This window comes from Maniola jurtina, chromosome 12 (genome assembly GCF_905333055.1).
Source record: "Maniola jurtina chromosome 12, ilManJurt1.1, whole genome shotgun sequence".
Taxonomy (NCBI): domain Eukaryota; kingdom Metazoa; phylum Arthropoda; class Insecta; order Lepidoptera; family Nymphalidae; genus Maniola; species Maniola jurtina.
Window position 1 is genome coordinate 9722156 of NC_060040.1, and position 14206 is coordinate 9736361.

At 34.8% G+C, this 14206-nt stretch overlaps 1 long non-coding RNA gene across 1 annotated transcript; it reads left to right on the plus strand.

The window, feature by feature from the left end:
- The first annotated feature begins 332 nt into the window (after positions 1-332).
- LOC123870000 lies at positions 333-7739 on the plus strand. Its single transcript, XR_006796986.1, has 3 exons — positions 333-383; positions 2430-2432; positions 7729-7739. It is a non-coding gene; the product is annotated as an uncharacterized LOC123870000 (long non-coding RNA).
- Positions 7740-14206: the final 6467 nt, after the last annotated feature.

The window sequence follows — 14206 nt, forward strand, 5'->3', positions numbered from 1 at the left end:
TGATCGAGAGTGTTCTTAGCTATAATCGAAGAAAATCGGTTCAGCCGTTTGAAAGTTATCAGCTCTTTTCTAGTTTTCTTAAAGAGGTCTTTGTCGGGGTTTTTTTAAATTTTGAGTTATTTAAGCGTAAGTAGATCGTTTTATGCCAATGCACAATATCGATGAATTTAGTTTCGGATGCATAAGGCTAGAATATTTTTAGATCCAATTACTCGTAGGTAGTTGTTGCCTAAAAAAAATATAGTAAAATAATAAGTTACTTGCTTACCTACCTATTTTTTGTCATAAATACCCAATCCAATGACCGAAGCTTTACTATGAAGAGAGCTACCCCGCATTTGTCACTTAAGTTCTAAAACCACGTAAGTCAAAATTAGCAACTTGTGACCGAAAAAATTAATGCTATTTTCAGAGGTTTGGGTTGTTTGATGGACATCATGCAGTTACTGTTTGACGTTTTCCTCTTTCTGGCCTGATTCTGGACTGGTCTCCCGTTTTTCTAGTAAAATGACTTCTATTAAAACCGCCAAATAATAACTTACGTGGCGTTGAATTTAAGCGAAGATTATATTATATCTCTATAATAATTTCTCTATACCACGAAAACATGTGTTTATTTAGATAGCAAATATGCTGTATTTTTGTGGTCCTTCTGAGTCGACTCTATTAATAGCCAACGGCTCATGACAATAAATAAAAGGGCATAAAACTTATTGGAGCCAGCGACCCAAACGAAATGCGAAAATATAATATTTTAGGGCCTTACCCTACCTGTTAATACTATCAAAACAAGAAAATCTGTAGACGGAAGCGGAAACCGTAAACTTTGCCTTAGCGACGTTTGACATTTTATAGTCTGGGAGTTGATGGTAGTAATAAGCTCGATGACCTCCGTGGCGCAGTGGTGGCCTTATAAGTGGGAGGTCCCGTGTTCTGTTCCCGGACGAGGCAATTTGAAAATGTATATTATTAATCATTGCTAAATTGTCAGAGACAGTCTGATTCAGTGGAAGGCTTCGGCCGTGGCTGGTTACCACCCAAGGCAAAGTCGTCCCGCCAAGGGATTTAGCGTTCCGGCACGATGCCGTGTAGAAACCAATAAGGGTAATAAAGGGTATGGGTTAAAAAAAAACTGGCATGTCTCTTCCAAGTTAACCTGCTTCCATCTTAGATTTCAACATCCACCAGGTGAGATGGCATTCAAGGGCTAACTTATAATCAAATTAAAAAATTAAAAAAAATCATTGGTAATTTTATTAATCAACGATGATGAAATCATAAATACTAGCTTCGAAATCACCACCACTTCCTTGGCTACAAATTATTGGAACTGGGCCAGATTCTTCGTTATGTGGGATTAAGGTATCGGGGCAGATATTTTTCTGCATTAGAGACAGAATTGACTCTGCAAGTCTGATATCGGAAGAAATGCGACCTTGCACTGAAACCTGCGGGCTTCTTTATGGCTGCTTTCTTATACCAAAAAAAGGTCCATACTGAAAGGTTGGTAGTGCCTGATTTCAGTATGAAAAATTTTAGGCAAGCTTACGAAGATATTTCACAGGAACAATCCTTCCTGCACACTACTTTTGAATATTTTTGGTGCTTTAAACTGTTTCGTTAATACGTACGCCGCATTTTTTTCCATGTTGTTTAAAATCTCTTACGATAAATAATATTTTGTACAAACTTATTAAGATCTGGGACCAATACCAAAATGATATTCTATAAAAGGTACCGATTTCATAGCTTTTATATATTTTATGTTAACATCGAAAACCATTCAATATATTACCCATAGAATTAAATTAAATAAAATGCCCTATTACCTATTAGAAATAAAATTACTAACCAAATAAAAAAATTGATCAAAATAAGAAGACACAATATATCTAAATATAGGTGTTCATGGTGAAAAGGTGGTTGTGGGTGTTTCATGGTGGTTCTAAAAAATTCATGGAAAATCATCGTTCAATTTTAGGTTTAGGTTAGTTAATTTTAGGGTTAGGTTTAGGTTAGCTTTAGGTATTGTGAGATTTAATTAATAGGTGCACAAACAAAGCGGGTGGCATAAGATTTATATAAGCTAGTACAATACTACATAAACTAACCTAAGATAGATACAACACACGACTCCGCCCTAACCTACTCGCTAGTCAATAATTTCTTACCGCGAATAACGAGTCACAGTGAAAGGTTCTATTGCGTGATATGGAAACAAACATAAGCATTTAAATGGCTTATTTACTGAACCATAAAGTAGATATGTATTCTGTTCCATAAATTAAGCATTTTGGCCTGAAAGACCATCATTATCACTCAATGAGAAAATATTAATTTTAAGGTACCTTATAGGCCCTTTAAGGTCATCCTGTCAATATGACTTCGATTTATGACGATTCAGTGATATAATATTAAAAGTGGATAAGTACGTCGTTTCTTTTGGTATTTCCGGTCGTTAAACCGCTTTTCATTTGTAATATGAAGTTCGATTTCAATGCAAAAACGTTTATACCTATTTCAAGAACTTGTTTATTGTTATAAATAATTAGGTAGGTATGGTATAAGTTATAAGACTATAATAATATAATAGGCATAAGTAGGCTGAAGAATCTACTAGGTAGGTAAATTTCAAAAAATTAAAGACGAGAATGTTTAGCTTTTAACATAAAAAGCATGAATATCGATTTGAAGCACCTAAATATAATCTGCCACGGTATAATAACAGTGCCGATCTTCCAGGTAAATACGAAAATAATGATTTCCACAAAGGTAGGTAGGTATGTAGGCAATTATTAACTTGAACTTCCCCCTTCGTTAAAAGTTTTGTTTAATCGACGAATTTCTACTTGGATTAATAATAATCGGATATTATCTAAGCTAGCTTTTATAAAGTTTAGCGTATAGATACGATTACAAGTTATTTTCGATAATACGACCGAAATATAAGAAGGGTTTATTGTTTACGATAGACTTTATCTAGTCTTTAGGCTAGACCCTGGGATAGTGTAGAGCGATGATAACCTGCTTACTGAAAACTTTGGCTTCCTCTTTGGAGGAAGCTCCAAACTTTCGGATTTATCTTAATAGTAAGTATCTGAGTTAGATGATCATACTTTCGCTATCGGATAGATAAATAATTCCAGCTACTACTACCCACTATCGTATAACATCGTTATGTAAAGGAGTAAGTCAAGTAGGCCCAGCTAATTTTCGTTGTAATTGACTAAAAAGTCACGTGTTACGTTCTCTATACAAATAAATAGTTACCATCCGGTGTTCGAACTACGTATTTGGAACAGGGCCACCAATTAATTTTACTTTACACAAATATAAAAAAATAGCAATTTGTAATCAAATCCGTTCCCACTACTCCAATTAGAGGAAATCTGGGCGTTTTCGTCGCGAATCATAATCTGTGTGGATATTACGCAAGCATAATGATCCATCAAGCGAAACTTGACCGGTTAACATTTGCGCGGCCTTAAGATCAAGTTACAACATGGTACCTACCACAGATTAACAGGGACTACTATTGTCATTATAGAATACGGTTGCCGTACATTTGTGTTTTTGCGGACTTTCTCTTTGAAGATGGACTTTAGTTTTCTTGCTGGTTTCTTGCTGATTCGCTTCGGTAGGAGGGGCATTCCGAACAAGTGGTAGATATATTTGACGATTCAAAAGTAGTTGTAAATACCATACGTTAGTGTTTATGCCAGATTTTCACTTTGAAAATGGACTTGAGTAAATTATTGAAATAACTATAAAGCCACACAAAGTATAACTGATTACCACTTGCGCGGCCTTATTAATAATAATAATTAGTTGCATGGTACCACAGATTAGCAGGAACTAATTTAAATATTGTAACTAAAGATTACGGTTGATATAGATATGCATTTTTGCGGATTAAACCAGTTGAGAGATTTGTATCAAAGTCCAAAGAGCTAGTGAAAGACCATTTTAATATAAATGAAGAGTAACGATATTGTTGTTAGCCACAGTAAATTTTAGATAATAGAATAAAAAAATATTTTTTTCTTTCATAATAGAAAATCCTATTTTAATTTATTTAAAGATGGTAACCCTTGCGAAAAGGCACTCAAAACTCGATTTTCTTTTCAATTTCAATATCCATTACATAAAAAATTAACGTCTTTTTCTGAGGTACATATTGTATCTTTACATATTTTTTTGAAATTTTCTTCAGAGCTCTTCCGGTAATCTACTTACGGTTACGAATATTAATTAAGTACATCTTCTTATTTTATTTATTATATAAATTTGGAATGGAGATAGATCCATACCCTGGATTAAAACATAGGCTAATTTTTATCCCGGAAAATCAAAGAGTTCCCGCGGGATTTTGAAAAATGTAAATACACGCCGCGCCGACGAGGTCGCGGGCATCAGCTAGTAATATTATAAATGTGAAAGTGTGGATTTTTGTATGTTTGGATGTTTGTTACTCAATCACGCAAAAACTTCTGGACGGATTTAGCTGTGAATGAAATCAATAAGTAGGTAATATTGATTGGTAGACAGTTCATTAGATTCAAGCTTTGAGAAATTATTATAATGGATTTAAGTAGAATTGTTGCGCATTACTTGCTGTTACGTCACGTCACTCCTTCACCAAGGAACACTTGATGATTAATAAATATCAATTTAGATAAAGATCATAATACAAGTGATGAATGACCATATCCAATTTAAAATATTATACAGACCATATCAGCGTAGACAGTTGCCTTGACACGGAATTTTCACAAGTGATTATAAATCAAGATGTTATCGAAAATTTCAGCGTGATAATGTATTCGAGCACACTAGCCGTGATAGCCAAAGTTTCAAAATAAATAGACTGATTAATTAATTATTATTAGTGTTAAAAATTGAAATCTAATTTTGAAATTAATCCCGTGATACTTTAGTAAACATTTAACACATGTAACCTGTGGGTGACGTATATACAGAAGGCTACAACGATTTAGATCTACATTTGCAGTGTAACAATGATTTCAAGTATAACAAATGATGCGGTTACTGCGCTGTTGCAGTGTCTGCAGAGGTTTGCGGAGGCTCACAGTGATGATTTCAATAACGCTATTATGAGGAAAAGAGCTGCATGATTGCTGAGTACATTGCGCGGGAGCTCCAACTGTATTCTGAGAACTGCATAGTGGGAAACCCCTTTTAATAAAGGCTGAGTGTAAGTACATACATAATATGAACACCAAGTGGCCAAGGTCCTTTATTTTATGAATAAGGCTAATTTAAATCAACAATAACGGCAACCTTATTTAATTACTAACATAGTTAATAAGGTCTACAGTTACTAACACTTTAGGTATGGATGATTAGAAAATAAATGTTTATTATTAATATTAGGTATTAAAACCACTAAAAACACAATTTGCCTATACTTGGTATTTTACTTTACATAACGTTCTTCTTTTACCCGGCTGAGTTTGTTGTGCTCTTCTCAGACTTGGGCGCGTTTGGAACCCTCGTACCCTCGTTTTAAGTTTACGTAATTAATTATCACCACTATATTACCATCTTTCAAATCGAACAAATCGGACAGACAAAAGGTGTACAATAAATAGTACCTCTTTTGAATAAATGGTTCTGACTTTTTTTGACTTTTGAAATAACTTTTCGAACAACTAAAAGCTGAACCACATGAGTAGATAATGGCTGAACTATAATATAAGTAACCTCGACCTTACCTTGTTTTCGCCTTCGAAAGATTCGAAGAATCATACATTATAATATCGAAGAACTTACAAATTACGAGATATCGGTCATCAACCGCTAGAAGTTCAAATTTACTACGAGCAGGTGAGATGAGTAAACTTCACCTTGAACTGTCTGTCTGTTGAGTCACGTGCTCTAATACAAGACTTCGGTTAACCCACGCAGCATATAAATTATATCGTAATGGCCTGACAAACTCATCTGCTATGAAGCTAAAGCATTAATATTAAAATGTATATGGTAGGATACGATTTTTTTTTCTGTAGGTACATGACCGTAATGAGGAGAAAGTTATAGTAAGTTAGGAATATTGTAGTGGTAAAGATGTTGGCTTCCTATTCGGGGTTCGACCCCTGGTACGCTCCTTTAACTTTTCGGAGTTAAGTGCGTTTTAAGAAATCAAATATCTCGTGAGGAAACCTCCATGCTTGCGAATTCTCTACAATCTTCTCAGAGGTGTGTGAAGTCTGCCAGTCCGCACTTGGCCAAAACCCTTACACGTGGAGGCCCGTGCTCAGTAGTGGGCCGGTGATAGGTTAATAATCATGATGATGACCGAATATGAAACAAAAACTCTATTTGGCATAACACCATTGAAAATAACAAATTCCATAATATAAACAAAAGCCAAAATAGAAAGTTGCAAGATTTCAGTATTAAAATAGCGTATTTTACACCTAGGTACTAGGTGCTAGGTAGGTAGGTAGCTCTAGATAAAATAGCAATTTAGAAAATCATGATTTTGCCTAAAAAATATAAGCAGCTATGATAAACGGATAAACTGACAAAGACTTGCACCGCGCAGGTTTCTTTTCATCTTTTATCATTTTGATATGGGACACCCTAAAAATACTAGCAATTTTCACTAACTGTAGCATCTTCTTCCACTTTACTTATACTTACTAAGAAGATGTGTAATATGAAATCACCTTGAACTTCATTGTGTGCCATTGACCGGTATAGTCAAGGCTTGCGCATCTTAGGATGCAGTATTACATCAATGATGTAACTTAAATAATGCATCTCATTGAATGAAACCAGTCACGATTTCGTGCCATAGCTGCTTATTCTTATGATTTCGCATCCCATCATTATCCAAATGTTATGAATGAGCTGTAAACTAAGCACAGTATTCATAATTCAAAATTTAAAAACCCCCGACACAAAAACCTCTATAAGAAAACTACAAAAGAGCTGATAACTTTCAAACGGCTGAACCGATTTTCTTTGTTTATAGCTATGAACACTCTCGATCAAGCCACCTTTAAACAAAAAAAAACTAAATTAAAATCGGTTCATTCGTTTATGAGCTACGATGCCACAGACAGATACACAGATACACACGTCTAATTTATAACACCCCTCTTTTTGGGTTGGAGGTTAAAAACTGTGACCTACTGAGGGGTCAATTCTGCTCTTTCCAGTGCGAGGTCGCCATTCTACAACTTGGGACCCCAACGTGTATCGCTTCTTTCAGCTTCAGAACCCGTTGAGCTAAGTATGCGTATTGTGTCATGTCGGTTGCTTCGGTGTTTCCACGGATCTCTTCACTTCTGTCTAGAATACATAGAAAAACTCCGGTCTCCAAGCATAGTTATTTCTGTCACTCGCTGAGTGACCGAGCTTTCTTAGTTATGAGTTACAAATTAGCGACTATTTCATATTATAAAGCCTCGCCTCGCCTATATGTAATATAATTATAAATAACATACCAATTTCAGGCAATAACGAATTTACATTGATATTACACTGTTCAAATAGCACTGAATTTATGTGAGTGTATACCTACCTACCTACTCCCCTTTAATGAAGGATTTAAATGTCAGCAGTAATGTTTATTGGTTCAAACTAATTACGTTAACATAGATTACAATCATCAGTAGGTAGGTAGGTATGCCAATATGCTTCACTTAACCTAAAATTAGATACATGGTAAACACAGTATTTTACCAAGGCCTATCGCAGTTAATGGATACTTAAGAACTCTTTTGTAACGGTCTTTCGATACGCTATCCCGATCAATTTCACAGTGGTCTGGGATTGCAAAAGATCGGGTTCGACCTTTCGCCACAAAAGTCTCGATCTAGATTTAGATAAGCTCGTGTGTCTGTACGCACGACCATGCCCAGCTTGCGAAATCACTGGTCGCTTTGAGAACTCATGATAAACGGGGTGATGAAACTTTTACGTTTTGTCGGCGAGAATAAAAAGCTAGATATTTACGCTGTATGTAGCCAGAGAGATATTAAATTGCTAGAGGGAGAATCTATCGCTTGAGATCAAGACGACGTAACAAAAATAATATCGCTGTCTTGGTCTTAATCGATAAAATATATCCACTGCAGGATATAGGTATGTTGCAAGGCTCATCACAAATGACAGAACATATCTGATTCGGCAGCAATTTGCTACGCTTTGTGATGCGAAATCACCATTGGGACCCCATCTATCGCGTTTTTCGAACTAAGTACCCGCTCATTACCACTTCAAATTCACGACTCATTGATCTCTATATCGGTCACTCTGGTTCTCATAGTATGCAGTCCTTCATTTATGATTTGATTGCGTAGAGGTACACTGAACGTGGTTTTCTCCAACCTGCAAAGTGACCTAATTATATGATAATATTATGTATTATGAGGTCTCCATAAATGTTCCATTTATAAGCCGATAAGCTTGGAATTATAATAAACATTTTTATGTAAACATGCATCAATTTTAAGCTCAATTACAGTTCAGAATTGAGTCACATGATAAAGTAGCATTATTATTGACGGACAATGTAAAAGGGTCTGATGCCAAAAGATAATGACAAAAAGCACGACTGTCCTTAACTGTCCACCTTGTCCCTAATCAGTTAAGTCGAGGTCTTTTTCAGAACATTGCTGTCTCTAGTCATATTAATAAGACAAGTCTTTGAGAGTAGCTACTGATAACGCCTTCACTTTACCATTTCAAGGACGATAGTCCGCAAACTTCGAGCTTTGAAGTGTACCTATAGGTGTATTAAAGAACTTTCGTATTCAATCCAGGCATTGATGTATCCAGGTAGGTTTTTATGGTTCCTAATAAACCTTTCTATCTTTACAACCTTAAAAACCTAGTTTCTACAATTTCTTAAAATGTAATAGGGCTGTTAATATATAAGCTGACACTCCTTAAAAATTACTCCGTAGTAACCCATTGATTTTCCGGGATAAAAATTAGCCTATATGTTAATCCAGGCTATAATCTACATATCTCCATTTCAAATTTCAGCTAAATCGGTTGAGTAGTTTTTGCGTGAAAGAGTAACAAACATCCATCCACACATACAAACTTTCGCGTTAATAATATTAGTAGGATGTTGGGAGGTGTTTTCTGGAATAATAATGTGGTATTGCTGACTCCCATACCCTTCCGCAATCCATAGATAACTCAATTAAGGTGAGATTTCCACTTGATTTTATTCAGACTATTTGATGCCTGCGACTTCGTTCTCGTGGGTTTAGTTTTTTACAAATCCAGTGCGTATTCTTTGATTTCCCGGGATAAATAGTAGCCTATGTCCCTCTCGAGGTCTTACCACGAAGAAAATCAAGTCGATCCGTTGCTCCATTGTGACGTGAAGGACTTGGGTACCTATTACACTAATATTATAAAGGCGAAAGTTTGTATGTATGTGTGTGTGTGTGTGTGTGTGTGTATGTTTGTTACTCCTTCACGCAAAAACTACTGGACGGATTTGGCTGAAATTTAGAATGGAGATAGATTATACCCTGGATTAGCACATAGGCTACTTTTTATCCCGGAAAATCAAAGAGTTCCCACGGGATTTTTAAAAAACCTTCATCCACGCGAACGAAGTCGCGGGCATCAGCTAGTAAACTATCAAAATGTACACTTTCGCATTCGTGTAGTGATGTTAGTTTTAATGACTGGGACTGTGATTTTACGTCTTTTCCAAGGTACGAAGGTAAGCCGCCAAGTCCAAGTTTAACGTCACATCCAGAAACTGACTTAGTTCAATATTAGTTAAGCAGCAGCGTATTCAATTACTTAATATGCGTTGTTGCATCTATGCTATACGAGTCTTAAGTATGGTCGAGTTATTCAATTTTGTTAATTCTAACCTTGAGAGATTTGGCCTAAACTGTTTATTGTATCGCGTGGGACCTCTGTGCCACGTTTAGGCAAGTACATGGTACATTGCCTATCTACAGTGATCATTAGGCTACCTCGACATTTAATGATAGCTACGCGTGGGTGTGGATAGGTACATGTATCTGTCTCGACCGTGTCGAAACTCTATGTAATGTGTAATGGGCCGTGCTAATAAGTAGGTATTAGCAACACTAACTGACCTGCCCTGGCTTCACTTGGGTGTAATTTCTAAAAACCCTTTCTGAAAGTTATAAATAAAATCTACATGTTTCTAGACTGTACGTACTGTAGTGAACCTATTGGTGCTCGATAAAATATCAACATCAAGCTCGTGATAATGAGCTTTAAGTCTCTTACAATAATATTATTGCTTAGTAACTAGTCCATGTTGCTTACATAACCACATAGGTCGAAATATGCCCTTTAAGTCAAAATAATTTATAACACTTAAGTACTGCACTTAAGTACTAGTCGACATTTTAAAGCTCTGAAAAATTTTGTAACAAGAACCTATAATATTTGAAGAATGTCATAATGAAGTGGTGTGCTGTATGTATGAAATGTATTTTGTACCCATAAATTCAGGGTTTCATAAGAGCAAACTAGTGATATGGTTTATGTTCCCAACTATATACCTACTCGTAGCTGCACAGGTTATTACGTATTAGTACTAGAGTAGCTTGTAATTACCTACGGAACCTCAACTTTTTGCACGTTTAGTAATAAACTAACCGATTAGGATATCGATTTACTTATAATATAAGGAATCTTCTTTTAGTGATCTTAATATAATCAAAATGCGATCGTTCTTGTAATTTCTGAAGAGAAGTCACAATAGTTAAAACCTTTTCCTAAATTTCCAAAATTTCCTAAATTCTAGAAGTATCTAGAAGTAGGTATATTACTAAGAAGAAGTGCAATATTTTTAGAACATACTTCAACATCGATACTTACTCTGATAAAAGGTAGATTAAACCCAAGACAATATAAAAATTATTATTTCTTAAACTGCTCTGATTGGGAATCGAACCCTGGAATCGGGACCTACCAAGAGTAAGACCACGTGGCTCACTAATGTGTCAGGCAGGCTTTCAAGACTAGGTCGAATAGTAAATAAATCAAAATGATAAGTAATGTGTCTTTCATTCTATCGAAGTAACTACTTACCTTATTAGCTGTTAGTTTCGGCTTTATAGCTTTCAAGATGGCGACCCTACTTGAAACAGCCTTTATTAGTGAGTCATGAACTAGGAGTAGAAGGCAATTTCGACACAACGTTACGGAGGTAGATTGATTGATTGATACCTTCATATCCTGTCCTGTGAGCTTATAGCGGTCACTGCCTAGTGCCTAGTATTCATGTCGTTACGTTTAGTTCTATGTATCTAACTTCTACATATTAAGCAAATCTGCCGTACTTTTTAAAAAAGTCGTTTTATAAAAACTTGATTCTAAAAAAGTTAAAATTTTTTCCTACATACATACTTAACTTTTTTGAACTGTCTACTTTATTTTTTTGAAATTATCATAGCTCTCTATAACTAAGTAGTTTATTTATCTGTGCACTTTTTTTAATACTTAATGCTCTCAATTTATTAAATCGACACATGCTGCAGTTGTGACCGACTTTTTAGAAAAAAAAGTCTTGACCAAATAATAATTAATTATAATTAGTCGATATTGATCTCATGACAAAGTTTAAAGGTCACAGGGTCACTAAATAAAACACTGTACATGTTACAACAACCAAGTTAATTAAGACGCAATCGGTCCTGAACTTTAAAGTACAAAAAAATGTAGAGCATTTAAGTTATAAAGAAACTTGCATTTCGCATGGATAATAAAGTTACTTCAAAATACGGGTCAACTGTACAAAACAATCGTGACATTTAAATTAACGTGAACTTTCTTGCAAGAAATCAAAAGTGGAGCAAAAAAATATTTTGTCAATAATAATAATTGTATTTTGTTAGTATGCCACTTGCATATTTTGTAACTGCAATTTTAATAAGTGTCAAAAATGCATTACAAAAAATATGTCGCTAAGATTTATTTCATTCTATTGAAATTTTTCTTGTTTTGCTTCTGTCACAGAATTTGTGAAGAGCTAATTTTATTTCGGAGTAAAGAAAACTTTCTCTTTCGAATTTATTTTAGTCAATCTCATTTATCATATTGTATTTTCATTTATTTATATAGCTTCGTTAGAAACCTTTGTAAGTTAGCCAATATTTTATTTTAGCAAACTCGCTTACTTTTTACAAGATACCTAATCCACAGATAACTTTTCTTCTACCCCTACTCCTTTCTTCTTAAAAAGGAATAGAGTAATCATCATTAATTTGGGTATGAATGAATTTTTACCACTGTGATATAATAGGTATGTTAGGGACATTGTACTATGGGACCTCACGAACTCGCGAAAAAAATACGCGCGAACAATTATCCGGCTCACACAATTTCTATGTCACATAATAATTATGCGGCAAAAATAGAGTGCTGAAATAACCACTACCTACGTGATTTTTACCGTAATTTTCAGTGAGGGCTTAACCTTGGTTATCATAAACTAGTACATATTATTTTGTTTTGGTTTTGTGGAGACTTTCTTAGAGCGCTGCAACACACACGGTCCTTCGTCTTCCTTGTCCACCCACTTCCCGCTACCTTCTCAAGATCGTCGGTACAACGGGCTAGAGATAATCCCACATGCTCATCGCATATCATATTTTGACGCTTGTTCGTCAAACATTTCGACGGACGTGAGGAAAAGGAACTATGGATCAGCTTAGTTTAATAGTGGTAACCCAGTTTTCATTCAGTTAAAATATGTCAAGTAAGCCTTTGTAGCTTTGAATCTTTTCCAAAGTAATAAAGTTGCAAAGATATGAAAAGAAATTACACAATGCTTAGTAATATAAAAGGTGGCATCTATTTAACAACTAATTAATTATTTATTATGCGCGATATAAAACAACCTCATTAGACTGTGAAAAACATTTAACGGGTTACATTCTCGCAAGTAGCGAATAATAATAAATTTTTTAATAATAATAAATTTTTATTTTAAATCCATTTTAAAAATAAGTATGACACTATTAAATGATAACAACAAAATGCTTATTACATAACCACCAGATTTTAAAGATTACTATTTTCGACGTATGGACAAAAACTTTGATAAATGTAAAAAATATTTAGTTAGGTACTGATAATAATAATACAATTACCTAGTAATCCTATGGCAATCGCAAGATTATTTAGGTCCTTGAAATGATAATAGGTAATTAAATGAATAATGTGAAACTGTAGGCCTCGAAAAAAAAAAAAAAAGTGTGAATAATATAAAGTAAAATAAAGTAAAATAGGTAGAATGAATCATCATTCTAAGTGGTGATAATTAAATCTCGTAATCTTTCTAAGTAGAGTGCAGCGCATATAAATTGTTTGCATGAAATGTCACAAGTCGGGTTGCTTTTACAAAGTTTGCATTGAGAAATAGATGAACCATATCCATACTAAAATATAATAAAGCTCAAAATGTTTTATACTTTGTTAGTTTTTAACCCCTGACCCAAAAAGAGGGGTGTTATAAGGTTGACGTGTGTATCTGTGTATCTATCTGTGGCATCGTAGCTCTTAAACGATTGAACCGATTTTAATTTAGTTTTTTTGTTTCAAAGGTGGCTTGATCGAGAGTGTTCTTGGCTATAATCCAAGAAAATCGGTTCAGCCGTTTGAAAGTTATCAGTTCTTTTCTAGTTACTGTAACCTTCACTTGTCGGGGGTGTTACAAATTTTTAATTTACACTTGTTATATTCTGTGCCTTGAGTAAAAAGTAAAAGTTGGACACAATTAGGTACCACTATTCTATAACCAAACAAAGACTTTGACTGATGTGAATTCTGAATAATTGTCTTTTGTCAAAGGTTTGGCCTATTGCCAGGCTTGAGGATTAACTAGCTGAAATAAGAGAAGCAAAGCTTCAGCTTTTGACTATAACACAATTCTCTTTGAGAGGGTTTTTTTCAAGTTTTACCATCATGTCGCAAAGTTTCGTGAAGGCTTGCATCCCTTTAGTTAGGGAAAGTTCCATGGGTCTTACGAAGTGATATGCTTACTATTTTTGTGGTTCGCATAGCTAAGATAGGATTATTCACATTATCCTCCAGGAGAATTTAGCAGGATTACCTAAGTACAAGTAGATAGGACTCTTGCAGTTTTTTGTTGCTGTCTATGGTTGTAATTAGTTTCGCAGATTATCCTTCACAAGGATTAATATCGCATAACGGCGAGCAA